General features: G+C 33.7%; 1 non-coding gene across 1 annotated transcript; it reads right to left on the reverse strand.

Moving 5' to 3' along the window:
* Nucleotides 1–2,660: 2,660 nt before the first annotated feature.
* LOC133813087 (small nucleolar RNA R71) lies at nucleotides 2,661–2,767 on the reverse strand. The gene has a single exon (XR_009884131.1). It is a non-coding gene; the product is annotated as a small nucleolar RNA R71 (small nucleolar RNA).
* Between the last annotated feature and the right edge of the window lie 6,347 nt (nucleotides 2,768–9,114).

Here is a 9,114-nt window from a genome sequence, read left to right on the forward strand (position 1 = left end):
CTGCCACCAGCCCACTCTCCTATGCATTTTGGGCCTTGCACCTTTCCTTTTTGAGCTTTAAAGCTCATATTTTGTGGTGTTTTAGAAAAATAGCAAAATGACCATTCACCAAAATAGCTAGGTTAACATTAATAATAAGATTTGATTTTTCAAAATCATATTTTATTATTAATATTTCAGATTTATTGTGTAAACCCCATTTTTTGTTTAATTTCTTTTTAGTCATTTTCTCCTTCTATAAATAGGGACTCTTTCTTTCACATAGATATGTAATTTTGAGAGTAAGGAAACTATAGCAAAATTTCTACTCACTTTCTTCTCATATTTTCTTCTTAGAATTTTGTGAGAATCATGAGCATAATGGCCTAATCTTCCTAGGAGGGATGATTCCATATGTTAGTGATGTTATTTTGCTACTTTGATTTACTATGTTCTTAATATAATGTATTTGAGTTATTTATGTTCTTTCATCTTCATCTCTATTTTGTTATCTTTATTTACTTGTACTAATAGTATATAGGATTAGCCATGCTCTTTCTATGTGCTTCTAATTAGTAAAAGCAATATTGATACACAATTTTATGTCTAATCTTCTATTGCATTATTGCCCTTGGATATTTTTTTCATTTTTAGATTTTTCATAAGATTAACATTGTGCTTTTAAAGTAAAGAACTTTATAACTCAAATAAACTTTTATTAGAAAAGAATATAGACTTTAATGTTAGATTTTCCAAGTAACTATTGGGATGTGAACTATTTACTTATGTATTATTGTAAATCAAGTAACTTAAACCAAATAAGCATATGGATGATTCTTGAAACCTTTCTATTTCTCAAACTCTTGATTACACCTTACTTTTATTAACTTATCTCATTTTATCATTTCATCAAAAAGACAACACCAAAATCTCAAATCTCTTTTCATTTCCATTTTTATTTATTTCATGTTACTTACTTTTTGTGTTATTTTCTACTAATCTTTTGGTTTTAGGTTACCTCATTGTGGATCAACCGCCCGAATTTACTCCAACTACCGCTTAGTGATAGTCACATTTTGGGCGTTAAACAAATTTTGGCATCGTTGTCGATGAGGTAGTTTTCAAAAGTTTTAGTGAAATTTTTACCAAAATGTTTGTAACTTTATTTGTATTTTTGTTAGTATGAATAATCGTGTTAGCATAGTGTTCTTGTATTTGTGAGTTGTATTATTTTTATTTACTAATTTTTAGTTCATTTGAATATTGAAAAAAACAAAAAAAATAATTTTTTTTAGTTATATCTCTTTTATCTTTCAGTTAAACAAAAAAAAATTATATATATATAAGTAGAGAAAAAAAAAAGTAAAATATATATTTATATTTTTTTCCTTTTCCTTTCTTTTTTCTTTTGGTTACAAAAAGATAATTATATAAATATATATATAATTTTTTTTCTTTTTAGTTAATTCTTATTCCATTTCTTTTTCTTAATTTATTTTCTATTTTTTTAGTTTAATAAATATTTTTAAAAAAAAAAAGATTAAGCTTGCTATTTTATATTCACTTCAATTCTCTTTTCTTTATTTTATTTTTGTATTGATTATTTTGTTGCTTTAGGTTACTTAGTTTAGACTTTTCTTTTTCTTTGCCTTAGTTTTCCTTAGAATTTAGGTTTTCCAAAACAAAAAAAACAACAACAACATAAAAATTTTCATAAAATTTCCATCATAAAACGCTTAGTATTGGGAACAATTGTGTAATATTACAAATTGTAGAAACAGATATTGTTTTGTCTAGAAAGATTGGTTGTTAAATAAGGTTTGTTACCCCCCACACTTACCTGGGAACCTCGGGGAGTTCTGTCTAGGCAAGTGTGAGTCTAAAGCAGTACCTTGGCAACCTTCCCAATCGGCCTGGGAACATTTCGAGCATATACATTTGCACTATTACATTGTCGAACTTATTACTATAAGAAAACCAAACTTGTTATGTCAAAATAAGCAATTTCACTTTGCTTAAAGGTTGTTTGGTCGAAAAGGTTTAACTTGTGATCCACCATACTTTCTCAGTAACCTCAGAGAGTTCTAGTAAGGCGTTGGAGCTCACCCCAAAACCTCCAAAGCTATTTGGAACAAGTTTAACAAAAAATAAAAAAATAAATCTAATTCTGATTTCCAAGAGTGGATGAATCATCACGAAACTTCCAGTGACACTTCTTCCAATTCATCTGCCACTCCTTCCGGAACTCCTTCCACCAATCCTGCTTCTCCACAAACTTTAGTTGATAATAATCCATTCGCAATGGCTCGCAATGATGAAATCCAACCAAGAACTCTCAATGACTACCTCCATCCTACTCGCACTTCCACACCTTCATGCATTATCTTCCCTCCTAATATGCATGCATTAGACTTTAAACCTGGCATGATTTAACTCTTGCCCACATTTCATGGAATGAAAAATGAAAGCCTATACGTGCATATTAGAGAATTCGAGGAGGTAGCAGCTACGTTCTATAACCGAGCGAAAATGTTGATTCTGTGCGACTAAAGTTCTTCCCTTTCTCCTTGAAGGACAAAGCCAAAAGCTGGTTATACTCTTTGAGACCTAGGTCTATTGGAACATGGGAGGAAATAACCAAATCTTTCTTTCTGAAACACTTCCCCAGCCATAAGACCAACAGTCTAAAACGACAAATTTCCACATTTTCCCAAAAGGACAATGAAATGTTTTATCAATTTTGGGAAAGATTCAAGGATCTGTTGAACCAGTGCCCGCACCATGGCTATGAGAACTGGGGTTTGGTCAGTTACTTCTATGAAGGCCTCACGAGTCATGAGCACCAGTTTGTAAAAATGATATGCATTGGTGAATTCCTCAAAAAAGAGTCAGACAATGCTCTTGAATATCTCGAAGAAACCGCAAAAAAATCTCACATATGGACTGCTCCAAGTGCTACTAATAGCACCAACCGACACAAACCATCTGGGATCTATCAACTTCGAGAAGAGGATAGTGTTAAGGCCCAACTCGAAGCTTTGAAAAAGCAGTTTGAGGTCTTAATGACGAAAAATGGCCAAAAATCGTACATGATTGCTCAAGCGGAATCACAAGAACCTTGCTTTGTTTGTGGAGGGACGGTGCGTTTAGCTAAGGATTGCTTAGCTTTTAATGAAATGAGGGGGGTTTATGAGGAGCAATGCAATGCCTTAGGGGCATATAACAAGCCATTCTCCCATACGTACAACCCTGGTTGGAGAAACGACCCAAATTTCAGTTGGAGAGATTCCAACCAAGCTCAATCATCAGGAGGCCAATGGAGAAATGAGCAACAAGTTCAACCATCAAAGGCGTATTCTGCACCTCAATACAATGCTCACCCACAACGAATTTCTCTCAAGAATACCCTTCATGCATTCATAGAGGAACAATCCAAACTAAATCGCCAAATGATGGAAGAATCAAGAAAATGAAATGTCAATTTTCAAAATTGACTGAATCCTTGGCCATTCCGAAAAAAAGGCAAACTTCCTTCCCAACCAAAATTCAATGTGCTAGGCCAACACATGGCCCAATCTTTAAATTCTAATGATCAAAATGTTAAGGAAGTAAATGCCATCACAACAAGAAGTTTTAAAACTTTGCAAGACCCACCCATAAAATCCAACTCTCCTAGTACTCCAAAAGTTATTCTCGAAAATCCACCACTCAATGCCTCTCCAAAAGTACCATTTCCCCAGGCTTTGAAACCTGTTGGGAAACTTCTTGATAATCGAGATGAAATCCTTGAGCACTTGACACAAGTGAAGATTAATTTTCCTTTGCTTCACATCATAAAACAAGTGTCGGCTTATGCCAAAATCATCAAGGATCTATGCACTGCAAAAAGGAAGCACCTTGTCAAGAAGATTGCTTTCTTGACTACGCAAGTGAGTGCGATGATTGAACAAAAGACATCATCGAAATACAAAGATCCCGGTTGTCCCACCATTTCTTGCCAAATTGGGACCCATGAAGTCAGCCAAGCCTTACTTGATCTTAGCGCGAGTGTAAATCTCATGCCTTACTCTATATACTCGCAACTCAGTCTTGGAGAAATGAAGTCAACATCTATTGTGCTACAATTTGCTGACCGCTCCACCAAAAATCCTAGGGGTATTGTTGGGGATGTTTTAGTTCAAATTGAAAATTTCTATTACTCCATGGACTTCCTTATTCTTGATACCCAATCTGTGGTAAACATGGAGTCAAAAATTCATATTATCCTCGGAAGACCATTCCTTGCTACTGCAAATGCTTTGATCAATTGTCGGAATGGCCTAATGAAGATATCGTTTGGAAACATGACTCTTGAAGTCAATATCTTCCACATTGGGAAACAACCCCGAGAAGATGATGAATGTTATCAAACATTCATAATTGATAGTTTAATTCCCGATGAGGTACAATTGCGAAGCAACTTCGATAATCTTGATGAACTCCTGCTTTTGTCTCAAAATGAAAGTCACGGTTCTATTGAGTCTACTCTTGCAATATCAGATCACATAGACTCACGCAATAGAAGGACTCAATTTTGGAAACCTCGCTTTGAAGAGCTACCTCGTGAGAGGGCACAGCCAAAAACTTCAGCCGAAGAGGTTCCAATTGTTCAATTGACCTAACTTCCCGAGGGTTTGAAACATGTCTTCTTGGGAGACGGTGAAACCTTTCTAGTTATCATCTCGTCCAACCTGCAAAATTTTCAAGAATTGTAGTTACTCGAGCTACTGCAAACGTATAGATCTGCAATAGGTTGGACGATTGCTGATATCAAAGGTATTAGACCTTTAATTTTCTCCCATTTAATCAATTTGGAGGACGAGGCTACCCTCGAAGAGACCCTCAAAGGTGATTGAACCCCACAATGAAAGAAGTTGTAAAAAATGATGTTTTGAAATTGCTAGACGCTGGTATTATTTACCCAGTAGCTGGTAGTAAATGGGTCAGTCCAACTCAGGTCGTGCTCAAGAAATCTAGTGTCATTGTGATCCAAAACGAAAAAGGGGTCTTTGTCCCCACAAAAACTGTGATAGGGTGGCGCATGTGCATTGATTATAGAAAATTAAATGCCACCTCCTGCAAAGATCATTTTCCACTCCCATTCATTGATCAAATCCTTGAACGTGTAGTTGGTCATCCATTCTATTGCTTTCTTGATGCCCTATTCTGGCTATTATCAAATCGAGATTGCATTAGAAGATCAAGATAAGACCACTTTCACTTGTCCATTTGGCACCTTTTCTTTCCGGCGTATGCCATTTGGCTTGTGTAATGCACCAGCTACATTTCAAAGATGCATGATGAGCATCTTTAGTGACATGATTGAAAAATCAATGGAAATATTCATGGATGACCTAACCGTGTTTGGAAATTCCTTTGACACATGTCTTCTCCATCTTGAAGCTGTTTTAAAACGGTGTATTGAGAAAGGACTTGTGCTCAATTGGGAGAAATGCCACTTCATGGTACCGTTTGGCATAGTCTTAGGCCATATTGTTTCTGAAAAAGGAATTGAGGTTGATCAATCCAAAGTCGACCTTATCTCCAACCTGCCTACTCCTAAGACTGTCAAAGACGTTAGGTCATCCCTCGGTCATGTTGGTTTCTATAGGAGGTTCATACAAAAAATTTCAATGATTGCTTCTCCACCCTCCTAGCCAAAGATGTCACTTTTGAGTGGACACCTAAGTGTGAGGAATCATTCCAAATGCTTGTAAATTCACTCACTTCCGCTCCCATCATTCAGTCACCAGATTGGAGTCGTCCTTTCGAGATCATGTGTGACGCCAGCAAGTTTACTGTGGGAGTTGTGATAGGAAAACGGAGGGATGAGAAACCCTTTGTTGTCTATTACGCAAGTCGAACTCTTAATAGTGCTCAAATGAACTATTCCACTACTGAAAAAGAGTTGCTTGCCGTCATCTTTGCCATTGACAAATTTCGATCTTATTTTATTGGATCACCTATTACGATCTTCACAGATCACTCCGCCCTTAAGTATCCCCTTTCCAAAAAGGATGATAAGGCGCGATTAATACGGTGGATCCTTCTCTTGCAAGAATTTGATATAACTTGTAACGTCCTGCTTTTCGGGTACCTTGAAATGAATCGGGTCGGGATTGTTTTCCCCGAGTTAAGAATATTATTTTAAATGATATTATATTTGTTTGGAATTTATTTCCATGAGTTATTGCTAGCCAAATTATGAATTTTGTGTTTAAAAGTCAAGATAAGAATTTCGGTCTTGGACCGACACAAAAACCCTAATTAGGTAAAAATCTCAGATAATAAAATGAAAAACTATGGCAAATATATTTTGGGCATAAATACATTCATAAAAACTAAAGTTTGGTAAACAAATAATAACCTAAGAGAAAATGGAAATTTTAGGGCATTTTGGTGTTAAATGCTTAATTTTTCCATGAATGGACCTTAGGTTAAATTTTATTGTGTGATTAATTAAATTAAATGTGAGAGACATTAAATTTAACTATTATGTGTTAAGTTTTGTTTTTAAAACTTAATAAGAGTGAAAAAGGTTATAGAAAGTCAATTTGGATTTTTCTTCTTAGGAAAAATTTATTAACTATTATAAAATATATATATATATATAAAACATAAATAAAATAAAGGGTAGCCGGCCATGTGAGGGAAAAATATTGGGTAGACCAAATTATTTTAAGTTTAATCCCATTTTAAATATTATGATTAATTGCATCAAGTGGATAGTAAAACACTCAAGTGTTTTAAGATATTTTAGAGTAGTCTAAACCCTTCTAACCCTCCCCAAAACGGACCACTCTCTCTCTCAATCACTCTCATATTTTTTTTAAAAAAAACTCTCTCTCAATTTTTCTCCCCATTTTCAACCTCAAGAACACTAAGAAGGCTTGGAAGCTTAAGCTTTGGTCTAGGAAGGGTTTCCCTAAGGTAAAGTTTCAAAAAACTAGACTTTTGTAAAGTTTTAACCATAGATTTTTCAATAGCTAATTATATATGTTGTTGGGGGAGTTGATTAAGGTTTTGAAAGGGTTTTGACGGATCCAAAGTTAGTAGAAAGATCCAAACCTAAAGCAATAACAACAAGAGGTAAAAAGTTTACTTTTTAGGGTTGTTATTGTATGGTTTTTATTTTTAAGCATTAATTTGTATATTTAATGCTTAAAGTTTCTTATTGGTGATGTAATAAGACTATGGTAGTTGTTTTATAATTCTTGTGTGTTGATTTTTGAAAATAGGAACCAAAATCCCCAAGGGTTTTGTTGAAAACCCTAAAACAAAAATACAAGTTTTGAGCTGTGACTTCCAAGGGGTCAACCATCCACTGTATATTAATTTTGTAAAATGTAATTATACTGTGATGTTTTTGAGATAGAGTACATAAAATTTAGCTTTGAAACACTCAAAAATGTTTAGAAATGAGTGAGTTATGCTATTTCAAAGTTTAGGTAAAAAAAACTGTTTTTTCCTATTCTTAATTTCGGGACCAAGTTTGGACAACCACTGTATAGTACAACTAAACCCATTTTTTTTCTAAAATTTGGTAGACATATTCTTGGCATAACCTAGTATTCCAATGTAAAATTTAGTAACAAAATACTGAACCGTTATTAAGTGCCAAAGTTTGGAAAAATTAAGGACTTGAAACTAAGGTCATTTTTACCTCATTGTTGGAAAATAATTTCACCAATAAAAAATGGTCCTTTTGACCTAAGATTTTACAAAGATTTAAATGGCATACCAAAAATAGAATTGGGAAATTTTGGTAACAATTGGGTAAGTAAATTTCAAGTTATGACTTAACAAAGTATGTAGTTAAAAATGTGAAAAATAGGGTTTTCACACTTTGTGTGAAAATGAGATTTTGGAACTTAAGGTAAAAAGTAAAATTTTGCTTATTGCAAGATAAAAACTTGGTAAGTCTTGAAAACATATTTTGACCTAAAATACCACTTTGAGTTTAGTGAGAATTATTTTTATTAAAGAATTTTTATTCTTTCTAAAAATAAAAGAATTAATTTATTAATAAGTTAATAATTAAAAGAGGATTCAAAACCCTATATTTTGATAAAATAATTAAGTGAATTATTTTTCTAGTAAGTAAACTTGATTAATTGACTTCGAAAAAATTAACTAGTCAAGATGATAAATTTTTAACGATTTTTCTAATTAAAATAAAATTAGGTTATTTTCTTTAAATGGTTTTTAAAGATTAAAACCTTAAGAAAAATAAAAGGAAAATTAAGAGTTTATTTTCTTAAAAAATAATTAAGGAATTTAATTATTATTTTCGATATATAATACCGGCTAAAATCTTCTATATATTTAACTGACTTGTTGAAAGTAGGGGTTAATGGCGATACCTTTAAAGAATAAGTTTTATAGCGGATTGTGGGAAAATACTATTGTGATACCCGAGCATAGGAATCGAGACCATAGGATAGGTCTCCCTGAGACTTAGGGTTTAGTCTCAAATTTTTTAGTATGAATTTCTTGAATGAATTTAAAACCAAATAAGGATCCTTAATCCTTACAAATGATTTTTTTTTTAAATTACCAAACTGCCCAAAATAATAATAATGAATTATGAAGTGCCATAATTAATCTGAATATATTGTATGGATAATTACAGTATTGGCTAAGCATAACTGGATTATATATTGGAGGGTGAAATCTTGTTGAGAGCAAAGGACTCCAAGTAAGTCAACTTCTATTGTGTGGCTACAACACGAAACGACTATTGTATTGTATTTTAGTATAGAGACACATGCACATATATACACTATCGTAGAAAGTTTGCATAGAGATGTTAGTCTAGTGGGTGCTGATTCTAAAAATATGACCGGTAGATATCTGTCATTTCGAGACGGCTGATCCCCGTCACACTGCTTGTTTGATTTTATTATGTCTGGTTCATTACTGCAACGAGTGGCCAATAGGTGAGGATTACTGGTTTAAACCTAGGGGCACCAAAATGAATGGGACCTAGGGGACCTCATGCTTACTTAATCAGTGAACGGTTAGAACCCGAGCAAGTGCTCTGATAAGTTATTCCCGGATAGTAGCCGTGAATATTGGCCATTCAGTGAGAGTGCC

The sequence above is a fragment of the Humulus lupulus genome, chromosome 1 (assembly GCF_963169125.1).
Source record: "Humulus lupulus chromosome 1, drHumLupu1.1, whole genome shotgun sequence".
NCBI classification, from domain to species: Eukaryota; Viridiplantae; Streptophyta; class Magnoliopsida; order Rosales; family Cannabaceae; genus Humulus; species Humulus lupulus.